This window comes from Ceratotherium simum, chromosome 6 (genome assembly GCF_057802395.1).
Source record: "Ceratotherium simum simum isolate JZ-2026a chromosome 6, ASM5780239v1, whole genome shotgun sequence".
Lineage (NCBI taxonomy): Eukaryota > Metazoa > Chordata > Mammalia > Perissodactyla > Rhinocerotidae > Ceratotherium > Ceratotherium simum.
In genome coordinates, this window is record NC_141905.1 from 42,153,032 (window position 1) to 42,176,432 (window position 23,401).

The 23,401-nt window shown below is 35.2% G+C and overlaps 1 long non-coding RNA gene across 2 annotated transcripts in view; it reads left to right on the top strand.

Annotated features, from left to right (window-relative positions):
• The window catches only part of LOC147916852 (uncharacterized), a 168,104-nt gene that overhangs the window by 121,630 nt on the left and 23,073 nt on the right, over window positions 1-23,401 (top strand). For both annotated transcript variants that reach the window (XR_015552489.1, XR_015552488.1), the window contains one exon: window positions 4,862-4,971. This is a non-coding gene — a long non-coding RNA (uncharacterized LOC147916852). The remainder of the gene's footprint in view (window positions 1-4,861; window positions 4,972-23,401) is intronic.

Consider the following 23,401-nt stretch of genomic DNA (forward strand, 5'->3'; position numbering starts at 1 on the left):
TTCCGTTGATCTGTGTGTCTGTTTTTGTACCAGTACCATGATGTTTTGATTACTATTGCTTTGTACTATGTTTTGAAGTCAAGGATTGTGATGCCTCCTGCTTTGTTCTTTTTTCTTAGGATTGCTTTAGCTATTCGGGGTCTTTTGTTGCCCCATATGAATTTTAGTATTCTTTTTTCTGTTTCTGTGAAGAATGTCATTGGGATTCAGATTGGGATTGCATTGAATCTGTAGATTGCTTTAGGTAATGTAGACATTTTAACTATGTTTATTCTTCCAATCCACTTGCATGGGATATCTTTCCATTTCTTTATGTCATCATTGATTTCTTTCAATAATGTCTTGTAGTTCTCATTGTATAGGTCTTTCACCTCCTTGGTAAGATTTATTCCTAGGTATTTTATTCTTTTTGATGCAATTGTAAATGTTATTATCTTTTTGAGCTCTCTTTCTGCTAGTTCGTTATTAACATACAGAAATGCAACTGATTTTTGTAGATTGATTTTGTACCCTGCAACTTTGCTGTAGTTGTTGATTATTTATAATAGTTTTCCAACTGATTCTTTAGGGTTTTCTATATATAAAATCATGTCATCTGCAACTAGTGAGAGTTTCACTTCTTCGTTACCTATTTGCATTCCTTTTATTCCTTTTTCTTGCCTAATTGCTCTGGCCAAACTTCCAGTACTATGTTGAACAGGGGTGGTGAGAGCTCGTTCCTGTTTCACAAGAATGGCTTTCAGTCTTTCCCTGTTGAATATGATGTTGGCTGTGGGTTTGTCATAAATATCCTTTATTATGTTGAGGTACTTTCCTTCTAATCCCATTTTGTTGAGAGTTTTTATCATAAATGGGTGTTGTATCTTGTCAAATGCCTTCTCTGCATCTATTGAGATGACCATGTGGTTTTTATTCTTTGTTTTGTTGATGTGATGTAGCACGTTGATTGATTTGCAGATGTTGAACCATCCCTGCATCCCTGGTATAAATCCCACTTGATCATGGTGTATGATCTTTTTAATGTATTGGTGTATTCAGTTTGTCAATATTTTGTTGAGGATTTTTGCATCTATGTTCATCAGCAATATTGGCATGTCATTTTCTTTCTTTGTATTGTCTTAGTCTGGCTTTGGTATCAGGGTGATGTTGGCCTCATAGAATGATTTAGGAAGTGTTCCATCTTCCTCTATTTTTTGGAATAGTTTGAGAAGGATGGGTATTAAATCTTCTTTGAATGTTTGGTAAAATTCACTGGAGAAGCCATCTGGTCCTGGACTTTTACTTTTTGGGAGGTTTTTGATTACTATTTCAATCTCTTTACTTGTGATTCGTCTATTCAGATTCTCCATTTCTTCTTGGTTCAGTTTTGGGAGGTTGTATGAGTCTAAGAATGTATCCATTTCTTCTCGATTGTCCAATTTGTTGGTATATAATTCCTCATAGTATTCTCTTATAATCCTCTGTATTTCCGTGGTATCTGTTGTAATTTCTCCTCTTTCATTTCTAACTTTATTTACTTGAGCCTTTTCTCTTTTTTTCTTAGTAAGCCTGGCTAAGCGTTTGTAGATTTTGTTTATCTTCTCAAAGAACAAACTCTTTGCTTCATTAATCCTTTCTACTGTTTTTTTGGTCTCAATTTCATTTATTTCTGCTCTGATTTTTATTATTTCTCTCCTTCTGCTGACTTTGGGCTTTGTTTGTTCTTCTTTTTCTAGTTCTGTTAGGTGTAATTTAAGGTTGCTTATTTGGGCTTTTTCTTGTTTGTTAAGGTGGGCTTGTATCGCTATTAGTTTCCCTCTCAGGACTGCTTTTGCTGCATCCCATATGGTTTCGCATGGCATATTTTCATTTTCATTTGTTTCCAGATAGTTTTTGATTTCTCCTTTAATTTCATCAATGATCCATTGGTTGTTCAGTAGCATGTTGTTTAATCTCCACATTTTTGTCACTTTCCCAGTTTTTTTTTTCGTGGTTCATTTGCAGTTTCATATCATTATGGTCTGAAAAGATGCTTGTTATGATTTCAATCTTCTTAAATTTATTGAGGCTTGCTTTGTTTCCCAACATATAGTCTATCCTTGAGAATGTTCCATGAACACTTGAGAAGAATGTGTAGTCAGCTGTTTTTGGATGGAGTGCTCTGTATATGTCTACTAGGTCCATCTCGTCCAGTTTTTTGTTTAATTCTACTATTTCTTTATTGACTTTTTGTCTGGATGATCTATCCATTGATGTAAGTGGGGTATTAAGATCCCCTACTATTATTGTGTTGCTGTTAATGTCTCCTTTTAGGTTTGTTTATCGTTGCTTTATGTACATTGGTGCTCCTATGTTGGGTGCACATATATTTATAAGTGATATGTCTTCTTGTTGGAGTCCCTTTTATCATTATGTATTTCCCTTCTTTGTCTCTCTTAACCTGTTTTATCTTGAAGTCTACTTTGTCTGATGTAAGTATGGCAACACCTGCTTTCTTTTGTTTGCCATTAGCTTGGAGTATTGTCTTCCATCCTTTCACTCTGAGCCTGTGCTTGTCTTTAGATCTGAGATGTGTTTCCTGGAGGCAGCATATTGTTGAATCTTCCTTTTTAATCCATCCTGCCACTCTGTATCTTTTGATTGGAGAGGTCAATCCATTTACATTTAGGGTAATTATTGATATATGAGGGCTTAATGTTTCTGTTTTGTCACTTATTTTCCAGTTCTTTTGCATTTCCTTTGTTTCTTGTCCCATTTGTTTTGGACTGCCAATTCAGTTTAGTTGTTCTGTCTTATGACTCTTCTAGTTTCCTCTTTGTTTGTCATATGTGATTTTGTTATGATTATTTGTTTAGTGGTTACCTTGAGGTTTGGGTAAAAAATATTGTGTATGAGATCGTCCATTATCTGATGGCCTCCTATTTCCTTATACTAAGTCAATTCAATCACTTTCCTCTTCCCCTTCTAAGTCGTTCTTGTTATACCTTATTCTATCTTGTGTTGTGGATGTGTTTTTACAGTGATGAGGTTAAATTTATTTTTGGTGAATTCCTTCCTTTGATCTTTGATTTTGGTGTTTATGTGGTTGCTAACCTATTCCGGTAAAGATCTACTATTTTTCTGAGTTTGTCTACCTATTTTTCTCCTTGCTCCAAGCTTTGCATTCCCTTTCTCTTCTTTTTTTCAGGCCTGAGGGCCTTCATGAGTATTTCTTGTACTGGGGGTCTTGTGGCCATGAACTCCTTTAGCTTTTGTTTATCTGGGAAAGTTACTATTTCTCCATCATATTTGAAGGATATTTTTGCCGGATAGAGTATTCTTGGCTGAAAGTTTTTGTCTTTCAGTATTTTGAATATATCATTCCAGTCTCTCCTAGCCTGTAAAGTTTCTGTTGAGAAATCCGCTGAGAGCCTGATGGGGGTTCCTTTGTACGTTATTTTTTGTTTTTGTCTAGCTGCCCTTAATATTGTTTCTTTGTCATTGACTTTGGCCAGCCTTACCACTAGGTGTCGTGGAGTGGGCCTTTGCCTGTTGACGTATTTAGGTGATCTGTTGGCTTCGCTTACTGGTATTTCCTGCTCCTTCCCCAGATTTGGGAAATTTTCAGCTATTATTTTGTGGAATAGGCTCTCTGTTCCTCTTTCCCTCTCTTCTCCCTCAGGAATACCTATAATTCTTATGTTCCATTTCCTAATAGAGTCAGATATTTCTCAGAGACTTTCTTCATTTCTTTTTAGTCTTAGTTCTCTCTCCTCTTCCATTTGGAGCATATCTGTATTCCTATCCTCTATAATGCTAATTAGTTCCTCTATATTGTCAGCTCTGTTCTTTAAAGATTCCAGATTCTCCTTTATCTCCTCCATTGTGTTCTTCATCCCCATCAGCACTGATTGGTTTTTCTTTATGATTTCAATCTCTTTTGTGAAGAAACTCCTAATCTCATTGAATTGTTTGTCTGTGTTGTCTTGTATTTCGTTGAGTGTTTTTATGATAGCTATTTTGAAATCTCTGTTGTTTAGGTTATGGATTTCTGTGTCTTCAGGGTTGGTTTCTGGGTGCCTGTCATTTTCCTTCTGGTCTGGTGATTTCATGTATCTTTGCATTGTGGTTCCTGTATTGGCTTTGATTTTCCTCATCCTGGAAATATCTGGTTGCAATTTCCACCTGCCGCCACTTGTGGGGGTAAAGGGCTGTGTAATCTGAGCCCCCGTGCTCTGCAGCAGCTGTTTGCTGCGATCTGCCAGTCGCTTGGTCTGGTCTGGTCGGCTGAGCTGCAGGGTCCGGTTTGCGGGGGTGGGGGGGTTCTCTCTTTTGCCCGCTGGGTCCCTGGCATGGGGGGCTTCTCTTTCGCCCCTCATTATCCACTCTCTGGGGTGCTCAGATGTTGATGGTACCCCATAGCACTTCTGAGTCCTCTGTGTGGGAGTTTCCCACTGGCTGAGAGAGCCCAAAGAGCTACGGTTTCCCCACAGGGGGCCGCCCCTCCCCCCTCTCTGGGAGCCACCTGGACTGAGATCACTGATCTGATGGGGAGGGAGAGGAGTTCTCCCAACCTCTCCCCACTTCCTCCGGGGCCCAGCATGTTCCATTCTCAGATGTGCGGCAGTGTGGATCTTTCCGATCTTGCTTTTCACTGTCTAGGATTCCGTTGTTGGTCTGTGACTGTTCCTTTTGTTGTATCTTATCAGGGGAAGAGTTTACAGGAAAGCTCACTCCACCATGATGCTGATGTCACTCCTACAAGTGAAGTTTTGCTGGAAGAATATTAGTCTTGAAGTAAAGTTTGAATTAGAATGCATTGTGGATGGACTAGGAAGACAGGTTATGAGACTAAAAACCTTTAAAGTTGATTAAATTATTATTGTTTTTTTCTTTCCTGTAGATCTTGGTAAAATGCTGGGATGAATTTTATTTCAGAAGATCTGAACAGACTACTCCTTTCTTCCTCTCTTCCATTTCATCAGAGGAAGAGCACTTCATGGCTTTACTCTGGTAATTTCTTACAAAAATTTAGCATCTGTACATATCTTTGACATCTCTGTTTAGCTATACATATAGTCAAATACAGATTTAAAAACACATCTTTCTGAATAATTATAGAGTTAGCAGTTTGCAGAGAAGAGCTTGTTGTAGGCAGTACGTTCTCACTAAACCAGAGGTGAAAAGGCAATAAAAGTTTGCATGCTACAAACCAGCAAAGAGCACTGACTGATGGATATAGATTTATAATCCTGTGTCCTAGAAACTGAGACATGATTTCATATGGAAGTGTCAGTGTTCAGTGGGCAATATCGAAAAATTTTACCCTATGAATTTTTGAGGAAAGCAAATAGGATTTGAGGAGTTGCCTATATTTAGAAATCAGACCTTGAGGCTGGATTAGAGGCAAATTGGTACCATTTTAGGCCACATTATGCTGTTGATAACTAATGTGAAGTTCTTGTCTTTATCTCATGGTCATACTTATAAATATGATGCCTATTTCCACACTCTTATGACCTTTCTCGCTGTTGGAAGGAAGGCTAACACAAACTGTATGTTGTAAATATCACTTAGTATTGATTCTTGAGTCTAGAAGGTACTGGAGAAGAATAAGTTGAGGGCTAATTCATGATCATGAGAGGAGTTATTATATAGAGAGATGGTGGACCTTCTGAGCATCATTTCCACTAAGCAGAATAATCTTGGATTAGGATTAGATGTAAAAGCAGACATGAAGTTATCTTCTCAAAAGCTGATGAGGATGTAGAGAACTGAATTTTGTATCATGATTGTAGCCTTAGAAGTTAAGGACAGGAAGACTATCCTCTACCCACTCTGAATCTTTTCTGTCTGGGCTACAAATTAAATTGACATGAGACCGAATAGCAGAAGAAAATCAAACAAAGCTTTATAACATGTATACATGGGAGAAACCAGGGAAACTGAGTTTCTCAACAAATGGCAGAGATTTTCTCCTTAAATAGCCTATTCAGGTAGACAAAGGAGGATGTTGGGGGTAGGGAGAGTCAGCTATGGGAAATTACCAGAAATCACAGTAAACAAGAATATGCAGATTTAATTCCTTGCCTTCTGCACTGGTAAGAGTTTTTAGAGATAAGGTCATCTCCCCTTCTTCCTGGTACAGAGAGGAAGATACCTTTACAAATGGAGATTTCCCTTAAACAGACTTTGATAAGAATGGGCTTAGCAAGGACCTTCACAGTCTATCACTTTTAGGCAGTTTGCGGGAAGGTCAGAGAAAATAATCAAGGTAAAGAGACATATTTTGAGGTGGCCAGTTTTGATCTCCCACAGAAGCTACATGTGAAAAATAGAATATTAATAGTTTTTATTACTAAATGATTTAACCATGTACAGACACAGCATAAAACATATTAATTTATATTCAACCATTTAATTCTTAACCTTATGAGGTAGGTACTATTATTATCCCTACCTTACAGATGAGGAAACAGACACAGAATGGTTAAGTAACTTGCTCAACTTCCCACAGCTTGAGGGTTGGAGTTAAAATTGGAACTCAGAAAGTCTGACTTCGAACTACTCCATCATCTTAACTTATTAAAATCACACACATATTTTGAACAGTGGCTCCCCCGTGATTGATCTTGGGACTCTAAGTCAAGGATTAAAGACTCAAAATTTAAAATGGGTGTAAGTATCTAAGAAAATGGAAAAAAGAAATGATAGTTTGTGAAAGAAAACTGACAGCTATAGACAGATTGCTTGTCATTCAGTTGTAGCTGGAAAGAAATCAGACAACATATTTAGGTGCACAGAAGGAAAATTCAGATAAAAGATTGCTGTCTTTCCTAATTAGTGATAAATTATTTAGTATACAAAATATAAAAATAGAACCAAAATTAATGGTGACTGTTAGGAGGAGGATCCAATTATCAAGTGATTTTTATAGAATTATGGGTTTGGAATCTGAAACATAATACATGGTGTGATAGAAACTACAGTGTGTGAATGTTTAAAAAACCAGGGCAGACACTTTTCCCTGAAATAAAGAAAATCAGCATGAAAATGAATCTTAATATCTGAACTTGGAAGATGACTTTCTCTTAAAAAACAAGAATGTGTGGACCCCCCAAAATAGCAAATAACTCAAACTTTAGAAAATGATTTTTTCATATCTTTGTTTAAAAAAACACAAGCAAACAAAACTCAAAACTGAGTTCATAGGCAAATCTAAATTATGGGTAACAGCTTAAAATATCCCAGACTTTGTACCCATATCCATAACTGTTTATTCAATGTACATGGGACTGTGATGTTTACTTTTGAATTGGAGCAGACTAAGTAACCAGTAATCAATGAATGTGTTAATTATGATAACACCTATCATCTATTGAATGTTTTCTCATGCCAAACACTACGCTTTCTGAGAAGCATAGTACTTCGTCTCATTGATCAAGTCCTCTTTTTGAGAATTACAATTATTTTATTAAAGCCCAGCATGGTCAAGCTACTAGCTCATGGTCACATATGTCATAGCAAGTTAATGACAGAACCCAAGCCCTACTCCCAACTCCAAAGATCATGTTTTTTATCATTACATACTGTGGCACTCCCTTTGGAAGTAATTCATCTTTTAGAAAAAAATGTGTATGCATATATTATAAGTGTGTGTGTAAATATAGATAGAAAGATAGATAGACAGACAGACAGATAGATAGAGTGACCTTGGAAGTGTATGGATTTTAGATGCTCATGGGAAACATATAAACTTGAAAAGGGTTACTTGTTTATATTGCCTGAGGTTATAACTAGATGTGTCATAAAGGATAACTACTACTCATTCAATTTTTATTTTATCTTGTGTGGTCACTACAGAGAAAAAGAATTTGCTAGTACATATCCAGAGAAGGTATTTCTCTGGACTTGCATTATTTATTTTTAATCGGCAGCCAGCAATAGCTCCAAGTCAAGTGAGTACATTTATCTAGGACTTTCTGCAACTGGGGATTAGTATCAGACACAAATGAATTGTTTTTTAAATGCATGTAGTTTTTGAATTTACTTTTATAAAACTCACTACATAGATTAATAAGGGGATTTATATTCATTTTTGCAAGAAAGAATGTCCAGAATTATTGAGGACAGTACCACTGGAAGGGTGGTCATGAACCACTATGATCTGTGAACTGTTTGTCATTGGCCCACAAAACAAGTTCAGAAAGTGAGAGTAAACATTTGGAAACTGTTATTGAAATTAGCATTGGTATGATGTACAAGAATGTGATCATTTTTCTAGTAATTTATTTTATTGTAGTTTCAAAAGTATCAGTTCACTGTGGGTTGGAATTTAAAAAACAACACACACACAAAAATAGATTCTTAATTGCAGAGTTTCTAAGGTAATAATCTACAAAGTAGAAAATTAAGCCCAAACTAAAGGTCCACCTGAAATATCCACATTTAAGAATATTTTTTAAATTGTATATGCCTGTGTGTTACTTAAATTTTCTGGACAAATGTCTCATTTTCATTTTTTGCTCTAAGAATTATCTTTATATGTATAAAAAATAAGATTCTTACTTCCCGCCAAATCTCTTTGGCCTCTTTTCAACTCAATTGTCCGAGAAAAATCAATTTTTATTTCAATCTTAAAAAGGAGTCATTGTTACCTATGCTTCAAAGCTTCCTCTGAATCTAATTCAAAGTTTGCATCATGGTGTCAGGAGATCAGAGAACTAGTTCTCCTCTAATTCACAAACTCTTTTGCAATTTAGAGCTTAGGAAACATCAAGGACACAAATTTTGATGAGAAAATTAACCAATGTCTTGTGAATAAACTGTGGACATAAAGCACCCAGCAATATCAAATTAAGTTAGATAGTTGGCAGGAGGGAGAAATCAATAGCCTCTTGGCGTGTTGATGGGAAATGGTGACTGATCTGTGGCATCATTCTGAGCTCTAGGCATCAGTTACTGTATTTTTTTCATATTTATTATATAATGCTTATTGTTTTTTATAAAATCATTACTTGATCATCATACAAAAATTTAAAACCATAGAAAGCTGTAATGATTAGATTGAAAATCACACATATTCTTACCACCCAAGGATAGCTGTTTGCAAGATTGTATCCAGTCTGACATATGTATTTACTCTTTGTCAATTGGTGTTATGTACATACATTTTGATAGCAATTTTTCTTACCTGCTACCACACCGTTATTTTTTTCTTATGTAATCTAAAATTCTTCAAAAACATGACTTTAAAGATCTGCATAGTATTTTGTAATATATTTAACAGTTTCCTCAGTGTTGAACATTTAGTTATCTATTCTTTAGAACAAAAAACATTATTGTATATACATATTTGTCTGCATTTCTGATTATTCTTTATGATTTATTTTTAAAACTATGTCATTTTATTGAGTTATATTTATTTCCTATTGAAACACTTCATTTTAGTTATATTTTGAAAGCCATATTTTTCTTTTTATTCTAGTATATATAATACCTAGTTTGGTTCATTGCAAAATAAATGTAAGTTCTTTTAATTCAGTTCCTAAAATTGAATCTGTATGTTCACATAATGATAGAAATATAATACAGAAATACATAGTAAAAAATATTTAATACTTCTACAACCAAGCCTTTCATCAAATATATAAAACTTTAAATGGTTTCTGTTTTTAGTTTTTGTGATTACCACTGTAATGCTTAATGATATTGTTTGATATTCACTTCTTGATCTAGGAACACTGGGCATTTTCTATAGATTGTTGCTACGAGAGATAAGGGTTTCTCTCTCTTATGCTCCCTCCTCCCACCTACTTCCTCTTTTTTTTGACAATTATATTGTTATTCTTGCCTTTTTTAAAAATTATCTCTGTAACTCTATACAATACATTTAGGTTATTCTTTCTTGTACTCTCCACTGTGGCTGGTTTCATGACTTATTCCTACGTAAGACAGAGTTATTTGCCCTTACAATTTCACCACATTTTTCTTCATTTTTAGTTTTCTACCTTCTGTCCTTTGTACATTTAATTTTACATTCTCAAGAGTGAAGAGGTTTATATTCCATTCTGTATGCACAAAATTCGGTTTTCTGTGCTTTCTTTGTATGTTGATGCAAAAAGATATCAAATAGAAATAAATATTTTATTAGTATGAGAGAATAAAGATATTGAATCCATGTAAGAAAATGTAAGAGATATTCAAGGAGGTCTAATATATGTCACATGGGAGTTCCAGAAAGAGAGACTGAGAAGATGGGGCAGAGGAAAGGATCAAAGAGACAAGGGAGGGGAGTATCAAGAACTAAAGATGAAAGGAGTCTCCAATCTTTTTCAAAGTTATTACAGACGGAATTCTAGGGCTTTTGCATTTCTGTTACAAATTTAAAGTAACTTTGTCAACTTCTAAAAAATAAAAAAGCCTATGGATGTTGATTGGGATTGCATTGAAGCTACAGATCAATTTGGGAAGAACTGTTTTCTTGACAATATTCAGTTTTTGTCTTATGAACATGGTATTTATCTCCATTTATTTAGGTCATCTTAAATTTCTCTTAGCAAAGTTTTGGAGTTTTTAGTGTACAGGTCTTTCACATCTTGTTACAGATCTATCCTTAAGTATTTGATATTTTTGCTACCATGGTAAATGATATTTTAAAATTTCCACTTGTCTGTTACTAGTGAATAGGAATACTATTGATTTTAGAATATAAATCTTGAATCCTGTAACCCTGCTAAACTCACTTATTAGTTCCAGTAGTTAATTCATAGATATCATAGGATTTTCTACATTGAAAATTGTGTCATCTCTAAATAAAGACAATTTTACATCCTTCTTTCCAAATGTGATACCTTTTATTTCTTTTTCTTGTCTCATTGCACTGGCTAGAACCTCCAGTACAATGTTGTATAAAAGTGGTGTGAGCAGACATCCTTGTCTTGTTCTTGATATTAGGGGCAAAAAATTCAGTCTTTCATCGTTAAGTACAATGTTAGCTGTTGGGTTTTTGTAGATGCCTTCATCAGGTATAGGAATTTCTCTTTTATTCCTAGTTTTCCAAGAGTTTTTACCAGAAACAGACTTTAGATTTTAAAATGATTTTTAAAAAATGTATTTGGATTATTATTGTTTTAAAACTATGTTGATGCAAATAATCCATAGTCAATCTATAAATCAAAATTAGAGTGAGTTTATTATGAGCCAAGTTTGAGGACTATAGCCCTGTGCCTTCCTTCCCAAGGAGTGTACAGAGTGTACAGGTGTACAGAGTGGTTATATACTGTCTTGGAACAAAGAGCATATATCATATATAACAGGAATATCTCTTCTACTACTGTCATGAGATGCTTAGCTGGCACAGCAAGTTGATGGTCAGCATGTCAGTGGTCACAAGGTGAGCACAGCAGGTTGGTCATTAATCCTTAGTTTCCAGGAAGAGATGCTTATCCTTAAAGAAATGTCAATACGGGAGGTGTTACATTCCTATCTTTAAGGGCATTATTCTTGTCTTTGGGACGTAGTAAGTGTTTAATGCAGATGTACAATGCCACGTCAGGCCCTTTTGGAAAAACAAGGTCAGGCCAAATTAGTTTTACACCAAATGGCTTCCTCATGTACTCCAATATATCCTATTGCTTTTCATTTATTTAATAGCTATAACTTTTAGGTCATCTTTTTTATCAGAGAGAAATCTACAACATAGTGTCTGAGCTTTAATAAAGTCTAGTAAAATCAAAGACATGTACATTCTCTTGGAGAATGGGAAAGCAAAAATTGCAACAAAGTTAAACAACAGGGAAAACTTTATTGAAGGCTATCACAATAGGGTAGAGAACCAGAGCTAAAGTTTGATCTTAGCTACTCTGAGACAAAAGACAGGAGAGTTTTTAATCATTGAGGTGAATGAGTGGAAAAATACTGGAGGGTATTAGGGGGGAGATTGATCAATGGAACATGTCCAGCACATCAAGTTATTCCTGAGTTTTCAAATGTTTTGCTCTGTATTTAGGCCTTCGGTATTTGCTAATTGGCACCCATTGAAGTTAGACTTCTACCCTCCCACAGTGACTGGGAGAAAGGAGCTCTATCTTCCTATCTTTGGGATGGTTTACAGGTCTTTGGGAAAGACATTCCTGCGTCGTAAAACTAGACAGAGGCTTTTAAAAGATTTACATACATCACAAAAGGAAAGAGAGACTTTACAAGTTTTCTGAAGTAAATGTTCTAAGAAAAGGTAAGTCAGGGGCCTAGAGTCTGGAAGAAGCCTGTCTAAAGTTTAATCAGGCTAAGGGGAATGTTTAAGTTCATTTTGGTCAAAACTAAATATTCCTTGCTTAGGCTTATTAAACAATGTTCCTGTATGACATTGAAAGGACATGCTGTATTCCTTTTTAATTAAAACTAAAAAAAAATTTTTTAGGTAAGTAGACAAGACTTACTGATTGAACAAATGTGGGATATTAAAGAGAAGAGTCAACGATGAGACCAAATCATTGTTTTTTTATCTGAGCAATGGAAAAAAGTGGAGTTTTTATTAATTTTGCATTTATGGAATTGGTCCTCAGGTTAGCAATCAAACTATGTCTTGTCTTACATACTGTCTTTGAGTTTTTCCCCCCACGGTAGGTTAGTCCCCTGAAATATTCCTTTCCCACCGTTTCGTATCTAATGCTTAGCCTTTCTTTGAGAACCTATTCTTATGCTATCTTTTCAATGAAATCATTTCTGTTATCCCCAGCCTGGTATGATGATGACAAAACAATGTTCCTACTGTTGTTGCTAAAATTTTTGTTGGTTATACTCTGTGCTTGTACTAAGTGAATGTACTAAGACCTTTACATTAGTTGTCTAATATAATCCTTATAGCAACTCAATGAGGTATTACTATTATTATTTATTTGTTTTTTACAAGAGAGAAAACTAAGGCTTAGCAATGTTGTCACTCTTAGAGATGAAGACACAAAGCTAAAAGTAGTGGCATCAGTATATTAATTCATTTCTGGTTAACTCCAGAGGACCAACCTCTTAAACTTCTAGAATGACTAATTAAATGCAATTGTTGATGAATGACTATTTGTTCTGTAACTTGTGCTTAGTTTCTCCTGAGGTGATTGCATTTGTGTTTAATTAATCCTGTGCATCCATCCTTTCTTTCTCCCAATTACCCCTGTGGTTACTGTTGCTATACGCTATTCAATTCTTTTTGCTTTATAATCCCCTACTGAATTATGTTTAAAAGAGGGATGTTTCTTTATTCTAAAAAACGTAGCAAGATCCCCTGGCAAATTATTTATATAAAGCAAGTGGGTTTTATTAAAGGTTGTATTTACCTAACTGACAATTTTTCTATCTACTCACATTGTTCATTACCTAATTATTTATTTATTAACTTGTCTTAATGCATTTTTCATAATGAGAATAATATACACTGTATTGGAGAATTAGAGTTAGGAGGAGCTTGAACATCATTTGGTACATCCTTCTACCTAAAGGAAAATTCCCCATACAGCATCTCTGACAAAGCACTGCTCTATTTCTGATTAATTATGGCAGTGAAGGGAAAAGCAGAATGCCTCAATGCATTCAGTTTTATTATTGAATGAATATGTGTGTTCAACATTATCCACAATAGTTACTTGAAATCTTCCTTTTGGTAACTTTTCAACCATTGCTTCTAGCACTACTCTTTTAAGAAATAAAAATAAATTTAAGATACCCACTATGCCACATGCTCAAACACTTCAAGATGCCCTTCATATCCCTCCCAAGACTCTTTTTCCCCAGGCTAACTCTGCTCAGTTCCCTCAAATACTCTTGATGCCCATCTTACCCCCTCTCAGTGGGCTTTAATTGTTTTTCCCCAGCAAGAGGCAAGAGAAATAGTCATTCCCATAGCCTGCAATATTGATAGCAAATAGGCCAATTCACAAATGCCACTGGGATAATGAGCTAATTCCTAAATCATTGATCTTTCCATGTATTGATTCCAATCAGTAGATTATGGATTCATGAACACTTGTTTTATTGACACTAATCACTGTATAGACAATGTCCCTGAAATACCCAAGATATTTGTCCACATCATAAGCTCTCTACAGTCTCTCTGATAGACAAGTTCTGTCCTTCCTCTTTTGATCTCTTTCTTTGTCTTCTGCACAACCAGTTGTAAATCTGCCAGATTTTCCCTGATTAAGAGCTGGTAAAGATCTTTTCTATCCATCTAAAATATTCTTTATTTCTTTTGTTGTGGTTTTTCTAATTAATGGCATTAGCATGAGATGATCTTATATCTTGGTCAACTTGGAAGGGAAATTGTAAAGTTTAGTTTTAGCTGGAACTTCTGCTACACATATGCTTGATTCTCCTTATTCACCACAGTAATGCTCTAGAAAGTTACCATAGGCACTGAATTAGTGAATACTGAACTTTTGCTCCTAGAGGAAATACAGGTTTATGTTCCTGCAAGCCTCTGGTCACATTTTTATCAACTGAAACACCATTTATGTTGTGTAGGTTTGCTTGCCAACTATGTCCTTGTAAAACAAGCCAGTGTCTTTTTTGTTGAAAACCTGCTCTTCCCTACAACCCTTTTCCTGAATAACACTTAGCAGGTATTTTTAAGATTCTTCCACGTGGTCCTGACTTGCAGAACCTGCCTCATCAGTAAGTTTAACATTTTTCATGCTATATTACCTTTTGAAATGTCCAAGCCAGCCAGCACTAGCTGAGAAGAGTTTAACATTTTCCTGATCCTGGGTAATATGACAGTAAATTTCTTTGGCTTTCAGCCTCACAACAATGCTGTTTACTACACTTTTTAAAAAATGGGTCAGCACCTCATGAATCCACAAATTTAGCTGCTTTCTTACCTTTTCCATAGCTTCATCATGCACTATAGGTGTTACTTTAGCATTTTCTGTAGTGGTCTCACGTACAGATTGGTGAATTTCCTCTTCTTTTTTCTGGACGTACCTTATTGTTGATTCATTAACGTTGAACTCATAACCAACAGCACTCTAACTCCTGCATGAATGAAGTTATCTAACACATGTATTTTCTCCGTAAAGCATATCGCAGCCTTACACTGAGGAACACTGGACAGCCCTTCAGCACTATGCTTGGGGGCCATTTTAAACAATTAAATCACCAAGAAAAAATGCAAAAATATAAAAAACATGGCACTAAATAGACTGAGAAAAGGAGACGTCTACAGAATGGGAACTGAAAGAAGAAGTCAGAACTTTGCTTTCTTTAACTTCAACTGGGGATGTGTGTGTTCAGCACCTCAAGTTTTTGTCACTCTGTATGTCCATGAATAACTGCCAAAGTGGCAATTGATTTTGAGGTTACAAATAAATGTTAGTGAGTAGGCTAATTTGCAATTATGGAATTTTCAAATAATGAGGATCAACTGCATTAGAGTTAAAGGATGTGACCCTTCAGAATGAGAGAGACCAACACAAAACCCTATGCCATGACAGATCATTGTGAACTTTCAGAACATTAAGCATAAGACAAGATTCTAAAAGCTTCCAGAGAGCAAAAAGTGATTTTCCTCATAAAGGTTATTTAGACCAACCTTATCATGACAATAATTAAATAGCTCTTATTAATGAACTTTTAAAATATCTTACACTGGAGATCTAAAAACATAAAAAGAAATTAGCCCAGCTAATTTTTGTTTTTTGAACAGAAAATGATGATTGAGTCAAACTGTATACAATTCAAAAACAGAAAAACTAAATAATATCTTAGGGATACATTCATAAATTATACAATATAAAAAAATCAATAAATGATGATTATTCTTGCCACTATAGTGGTATCTCTATGAGGAGAAAGAGGTTTATGACTAGAATTCTAATCTATTTTTTCATGTGGTTATAAAGATGTTAACTTTGTGCATTTATTACACATTATGATTTATTTTAAGTATTTTTTGTGTGTACACTGCATTTCACAATTGAAAAAATTTAATAAAGGTCCTTATAAAACTCTACATTCATGTGCCCTTCTGAAGGGAAAAATACTACTTAAAAATGAAATGCAATCCACCTCAGGTTATTCAAACTGAATTGTGTTAAAATGATTGGTGGTATATAAATAGGCCTAAAATTTGGGGGGAAATTTCATTAGAGAACAATTTAAATGTTACAAATTTGACAAAGTAGAAATAGTAACAAAGTTTCAAAACCAATTTTGGAAGGTGGGAGATGGAAAGTTGGGAAGAATTGTAACAATGATAACTTTCTCAACTTTAATACCTCGCAGTCAGTATTGAGATATTAAATCTAAACATGGAGTCCAAAAAAATAGTTTCTTCAATTTCTAGTGTTGCTTTCTTTTTAACTTCAGAAATATTTCTTTTCAGAAAATACCATGTTTTTTTGTGGAAAAATATTCAGAAAACTTTTCTCTTCAGTCACCTCTTTTAGTTGTATTTAAATAATTAAAATTTAGTGTTTTAAAAGTGGAAACATCTATTCTATGATTCTGTTATGTAAAATAACTTCCACATGCATATAAGTATGGAAAGAGGCCTATAATGAAGGCTTCCAGGGGTACTGAAGTTTTTTTTAATAACAGTTTTGTTGTTTTTTTTCCTTCTCTCTCTTCTTTGTATTTTTCAGTAGGGTCTTAAAAATGAACTAATATTATAATAAAGATCTGACATACCTTAACAGTATAAAGTTTTTAATATTAATATTTTAAATAAAACATATCAATAGATCTGCTTGTATATGTATGTACACACACACATATATGTATGTTTATTTACCTATTGTTTATAGGAAACTTTTAGCAGAACTAGCACTTTTTAGGAGAATTAGAGAACTAAGAACAGCAAAAATTAATGGGTCACAGGAGTAAGTGGAGAAGGCTACAAATTCAAAAGACCACAAAAAAATGCAACATTGGCATCCACCATTAATCTGTCTTTAATGAGAGGCTCAAGACTGCACATTGCAAACAATTAATTGTTATAAATGTCTTGAATTCCATTAATTTATAAAAATATTTATTTTTGCAAAAATGTATGGAAAGAATTATAAGAAAATTTATATATAAAATATATATTTGCATATAGCACATGCATTTGTACATAGAATATATATGTGTGTATATATATAACATTTTTTGAGGAAAAATTTTTACTAGTGTAGTTTTATGGAGATATTTGGTATAGAATATCTATTTAGTTAATATAAAGTCACGGATTGAAGAATACACATTCCAGTCATGTCATGTTGATAAAAACAGAGAAGAGAATGAGGATACAAGTTACAACTACGTGAGAAGTGAGCCAAGATCACAGCTGGATTTCAGCTACTATAGTATTTCTCAGATATTATCTTTTGATTTTCTCCATTCTTTCCTTGTGAAATGCCTATTAGTTTTTCCATTGGACCACTTGGTTAGATGATCTCTGTGTTACATTTATTTCTCTCATTTCCATATCTTTGCCAAAATTATTTTCCGTCTCTTCTAAATATTTATTTCATAATTTCTCTAAGTTTTCAGGAGAAAGGTTTCTTGTTTTCTGTTCCCTTTTCATTAACATGCTATTCTTGCTTTATTGACTGAATATTTTTTTAAATTTCTCTTAGGATGCCTCCTAGAGTTTCCTGCCCAGATTCTCTGTTCACTGGAAAAATCTGCTTGGGAGCTCTCTGTTCTGGGTGGGGCTGGCCTCTGAATGGGCCTCACTTCCATGTTATTAGTTGGGGAACTAGCCTCTGTGCAGATGGCTCCCAAATTTCAGAAATTAGAGGTCTTTGCTTGAGAAATGCTCATCTTCTTCTGAGTAGAATCTGTCTCCCACCTTATTTTGTCTCTGACGAAATCACACAACTGCTGGGATTTTTTTTGCGTTCTGGGTGGAGAGAGGAATGGGAAGTCAACTTTTCGTGCAATGCATCTGCACGTTTTCAGCTTCAGGTCTCATCTTTCTTTAGTATCTGGCAGTTCTGATCCTGAGGCTCTCTGGATTTCTGCCAGACCGACTTGCTCCTTTTGGGTTATATCCTCCACCTTACAAACTCAAAGACAAGTTTTTTCAGGCCCACTGTGCTGGTTACTATTATTCCACTATTACTCCACCTTTTTTTTTTTTATTTTTAGAAATTTATTCCTCTTTTATCTTCTACTGATGGTCCTCTTCTTGTGTTCTCCTTAATTAGAGGTTTACGCCTTTATACGTTTTTTATTATCATTGTAGGAGAATTATAACAGAGAAGAAAAAAGGCACATTTGTCCAATTTTCCATTTTTCACTGACAGCTCAGGGACTGAGAAGTGAATGTGCTCTGTGGTAAGCAGAAAGTGGACAATCCTCTGGAAATTGGATATGGGAGAAGAATAAAGACCACTTGAAATACCTGAAATGTGTTTTCCCAGAGGATCAGGTAAATCACCTGAGCTGGAGAAGAGATCACTGACATGAGTTAAACTTTAGAATATAGGTTTGGAAAAGGTAGATGAAAACTTGTGGCGGAATAGTGAGTGGCTGTAACTTCATATTTTTTGACCCATCCCCTAGGAGACTGAAAATGCTTTTTTTATAGGGAGACACGATGTGAAATCCTAATCAACATTTTCTAGTGAGATACAATGTGTTTCTATAGAATGAAACCACATATTTGTACTTGATGTCTTTTATTTGAAAAATGCTAAATTTATTTTATTACCAAAATCTATACATACTATAGACTCTAGAGGAGAAAGACGTGCAAACTGTTAGAGCATTCAGGCCTATGACTTAATGCTGGCCGAAACGAGGACATAAATGATCCATTGTATCATTATTTTCTCACCAAGAAAAAAATAGAATTAAAGCTTTGTACTTTGTCAACGTGTCACCTCGGTAATGGAAGAGGAGGCTGAGCCTGAATAAATGTGATGGGAGGGATACATTGATTCAGGTTCAAACTGAGATGTGGTTGTAAGAGAAATTTACGCACTTAATTAATATTCAGGGAAATACAAAAGCCAAAAAACAGGGCCTCATATAAAATTAATAGCTTTAAAAATCTTGACGGCAGAAAAAGCCATTAACCATTATTCTCAAAAACAAAATAACCACCTGCTGTAACCTTTCTTACCTTGGCATGGCAGAACAAATAATGTGCTAGAAAGAGCACAACCATAAGGTACCATTTTATTTCTGATAGAAATCAAATATCAAGATTTGCCAAAGTCTTATGACACTTCTGGAAGGATAATGTTTCTTTTTAGAACTTGGTGATAAATCTATGTGTATTTGTATTGTTGAGTATTAACCAATGACGTTTTTCTAAGATGTTACTTTTATCCTGAATTTGCATTATCCTAGATCACTTGATTACTGGCTCATGCTATAATGTCACACAGAAATTCAACATGCATAATAACCTGCCTTCAAAATTTATACGTACATAAATAGATTACAGGAAATTAATGGATAAGTGACATAAAATAGATGAATGTAAAGAAAATTGTGAGTTCAGAGGAAGTGATGTTACCTTGTTCTACAGAGATGATGTTATTTTTTAGTAGGTCTAGGAAGGGGGAAAGTTACTAATGAAATTAATATTTAAGCAAAAAATCTAGAGAGACAAATACGTGCAAACACAGCAGTCTTAAGAATTTCAAAGGAAGTGTGAGCAAGGTGTGTGAGTGAAGAAGAATCTTTCATTAAAATATATGAAGAGCTTCTAAACAGCAAACATAAATTATTTCATAGTTTAATGAGCCATACTGCCTATATGGAGTTTTGTAAAGAATTCATGCACATTCAAGGATTTAGTGAAGATGGACATTTCGGCCAATTCTTAATTAGCCAAACATATTGTTTCGAGAATGGACTATGGAAAGAAGGTAGATGCTTAAGGTAAATCTGAAGAGAAAAGCAATGAGAGAGAGGAAAGATGGAAGCAGGGAGGAGGGAGGTGGGGAGAGAGAGAGAGAAAGAGAGAGAAATAGAGAAACAGAGAGAGAGAGAAGCAGACATGAAAGTATGCGGCAACCAGAAGAGCGGGTTGTTTATCTTCCTAACGGTCCATTTCAACATCCACATTAGTACTTAAAGCCTTGAGTTCCATGACATTTCTCTCTTTCCTCAGTAGTCTCATTCCTTGATTACATATATATTTTTTCATTGAAAAACAAAAGAGCAGTATTACCAGCTTCAAAGGTTGTTTTTTAGGATTGCATGAAGTATTGAATGCAGAAGTACGTTGAACAGAAAAACGTACAGTGTTAAATGAATGATATATTAATATAGAGGCAGCCATTTTTATTGCTTTGAGATTTTTAATCAATTTATACTTCTTAATGGCTTTTTAATAAATTATTGTGAAAAATGGTTGATGTTGAATTTGTGTTAATCTCTTCCTCAACTTTGTTGCCACGTCCACATAGTCTATGAAACGAGGCAACATTATTGGGGTCAGATAGACCTCGTGGGTCAAATTTTAGACTTTAGAATTATTCATCTTTTTTATAGGCAATTATGCATGTCTTCAAAATCACTTGTATGTCAACATTGACCTGTGAAAGTCAAGATCAGTATTACGGATGCTCACGTGGTGTGTTTGTTCATCAGGGGGAGACAGAGGTTCATTGAGAACATCAGTATACACTTCTTTCTGTCTTTCTCAATACATTTTATTTTTTTTACACAGTGCAGACTCTGCAAGGGGAAGGTGAAGATCAATCTTATGGGGTGGCAGAAGGGTTCATTTGAAATTCCTTCAACCATATGATGTGCCGTTATGCTTCAGGGAGCAAGGTGCACAAGAACCCTTCTCTCAAGTGCTCACATTTTGTTGGAGGGAGATAGACAATAAATAAGGAAATAAATAAATAGTTTTGATAGTACTAAGCTCTAAGAAGAAAATAAATCAGAATGATGGGCAGTACTGGGGAACACTCTACTTCAGTTAGGATGGGCTGGGAATAGGTGTGCCAGCTTAGATACTCAGGGAAGGACTCTCTGGGAGGGGGGACATTTGAGCTGAGACAGAATGAGGAGGAGGAGGCAGCCACGCAAAGGTCTGGCAGAGCGTGCAAAGACCCAAAGGTGGAAGGAGATGGGCATGTCTGAGTCCAAAAAAAAAAAGAGAAGATGCAAGTCGGGGATACATTTCTTTTAAGTGCGTGTAGCTAGGTAATGGGTTATAATCCAGAGGAAATTCTTAGACTTTTGCCACAGAGGACAAATTTAGCTGATAATTTAGTAAAATTTACAGTTTTAAGATAATGTCATTTTTGATGCTTCTCTAGAATGCATTGTTTGCATATAGTTTTTCTTGATATGCTTTGCCTTTGTTTTATGGTCACTCCATGTACAGTAACACTCTTGCAGTAATGCCTTAAAGACTATTGTAATTATTCTGATCAACTGTAAAAGCTGTATTTTATTCTTAACTCTTGTAGTCTGTATCCATGGATGGTATCTTCTGGCTACTTATCTCTATTTTGAATAGTCATGGAGTTGTTTTGAATATTAGAAGGAAGAGCAAAAACTTATCACAACAATCATTTTCTGAATGGCTATTTAAATTTTTCTTTTGCAGGTGATTTAGTGTATGTGTGTGTGTGTAAATATGTAGACACAAGAAGATTTTTTTTCTCAAAGGAAATCGTGACCATTATTCTTTTGACTTTAAGTAAATCATTTTTTCTGGCCCTAGATTTTAGTGCTCTCTGCTTCCAACGGACTCACAGCACTAAAAAACACAGATAGAACCTCAAACCACAAATAATACATTTATTTTTCTATTCGCAGAAGACAAGAAAACTAAGGAGCAGCTTTAGAAAGATTTTAACAGAAGTCTAATGGGAATTAGATGAATGAACATTCTTTAAACACACACTGCTTTGCAGATGCTCCCTTCTGGTGTAGTCAGCATTAGCTTTTTTTATTTTGGAGTTGAAAAGGTCTCAATCACATACACACACAGAAACATGCACAACCTACCCACCAGGGAATATTGATATTCAGCATACAAAATCACACATTAAAATTGTAGGTAGTTAAGTCCAAGCAGATGGTTGCCCACAGCATTTATGTCTTTGGTTAAGTTTTATTTTGATTTATTAATGGAACTATAAAATTCCTTAATGAAGCGTGTTCACAAAAAGCCAAAGCAGAGAAGATTACCTGGCTTGTATTCCTGAGGCCATAAAAATTAACAAGTAAACATAGAAAATGTAACTGTCAAATTATTTATCGGCTTCTCTTTAGCATACATATTTTTAAGGCTGTCTGTATGTATCCAGGTAGATTTGGCAGCAGATAGGGTGGAGAAATCCAATCAGAAAATATAAAAACAGTTCCCCAAGTCCCAGATTATTTAGCAATAGCATATTAGGGTATGTAGGGCAACCAGGATCCAGGGTAGGCTGTCACTCAGGGTACTGAGCCAGGAGGAACCTGTGGATATTGGAATTTAGAAACAAGTGAAGATTTGGAATAAGCATTTATAAGACCAAGGCTAAAACTTATATAATTAACACTTTCTGGAAGAGATAGAACTCCAGAAGTTTGAGAAAAAGTTCAAGGAAAAAAAACAGATGGGAGTTATTAGTTTTAAATGTTTTAAAGTCCCATGGGAGGCAGAAACGATCTTTAACATGCTTTTAAAGAAGGTCCATAATGAAAACAAAATATTGTAAATCCCATAGAGCATTAAAAATTAAATCAGTTGCTCTGCTTGGCCTTATGATCTCTGCAAAATTTTCTTCATCACCTCCCCAACCCAGCTTTAGGGCAAGGATGCACTCTCCAAATGGACAGAGGAGGAAAAGCCTCTTGCCTTGCTGGGTTTTCTGCTCAGTACAGGTGGATTCATCTCCTCTCTGGTTTGGGTAGCATTTATTATATCTATTGCCTATTTATGTACGTCTTTGATCTCTCATTTGATTAGAAGTTTGTTGTTGAGAATGAAACTCACGTTTGATTCATGTTTATATCTTTTCACCAAGCACATATGATGTCTTTTATGTAGTTGGTATCAATACATCTTTTAAACAGTTTGATTTCCAAGCACTGTCAATGTGCTTTAATCACTGTAGATTAAATCACTGTCATAAGCCTAGAACTCCATGATGCTAGAACACTGAAGTGAATGTGGTCAGTTTCGTTCTGCTGCAATGCTAGCACAATGCTGACCACAACATATTGGTGGGTAATTTTTTTTTTTGTGTGTGTGTGAGGAAGATCAGCCCTGAGCTAACATCCGTGCTAATCCTCCTCTTTTTGCTGAGGAAACATCTGAGCTAACATCTATTGCCAATCTTCCTCCTTTTTTTCCCCCAAAGCCCCAGTAGATAGTTGTATGTCACAGTTGCACATCCTTCTAGTTGCTGTATGTGAGACGCGGCCTCAGCATGGCCGGAGAAGCGCTGCATCGGTGCGTGCCCAGGATCCGAACCCGGGCCGCCATTAGTGGAGCGCGTGC